Source organism: Sinocyclocheilus grahami, unplaced genomic scaffold (genome assembly GCF_001515645.1).
Source record: "Sinocyclocheilus grahami isolate Dianchi unplaced genomic scaffold, SAMN03320097.WGS_v1.1 scaffold2018.1, whole genome shotgun sequence".
Lineage (NCBI taxonomy): Eukaryota > Metazoa > Chordata > Actinopteri > Cypriniformes > Cyprinidae > Sinocyclocheilus > Sinocyclocheilus grahami.
Window position 1 is genome coordinate 1 of NW_015507197.1, and position 835 is coordinate 835.

Here is an 835-nt window from a genome sequence, read left to right on the forward strand (position 1 = left end):
TGAGTGAGTGTGTGTGTGTTTTGACAGTTGTGTGTTTGCTGTTAATCAGTGAGTGTGAGGATTATTGATCTGCTGTGAGGAGTTCATATGTTGATTAGTGGTTGATGCAGTGTTCTTCATCAGTTGATCTGCATTAGTAGAGTCACATGCGTGTGATCGGTGTGTTTATGGATGTGTTGAGGGTAGTGGTCAGTGTTGTTGCTCTCTTGGACGAATCCCGTCTGCTCGTTCTAGTCTCATTTGTAAGCAGCTTTTGGATGCTGAATGAACACAAGTCTACAAGCACATTACATGCTTTAAACTCAGTTTGCTCTTGTAAAACAAACGTTTTGCAAAACTCTGAACACCATTCTCTACATTACACACATCATTCCATACTAACAGTTCGTTTGTTTCACTCCACTGCACTCTGAACAAGCAAAAGATACACGAGAGCAGTGTTTTACATCTTAGTTTGGCGTGTATGTGGCTTATTATTTTATGTTTGTGTGTACAGTTACTACACAATAATACCATTTTTAGAAAAGATAAAATAGTTTTGAAAGAAGTGTTTGCTTTTGCAAGATGTGTGTGATGTTTTGCGATTTGTGTAGAGTTTTGAGAAATGGAGCCATAGTTTCAAAAACTGTCTAAGCATTTTGTAAAAACTGTAAAATGTCACTGATCAGATTTCAGCTGTTTTCAGTGGTTTGACTCTCAAACGCTGCTGCTCCAGAAAACCTGAGCTGAGGATCAATAACCCTGATATCAACAGAGTGCTTGTGTTGTTTTCAGATAATTTAGGCTGTTCTGTGTGTGTGTGTGTGAGAGAGACAGCACCTGTATCTCAGAGGTG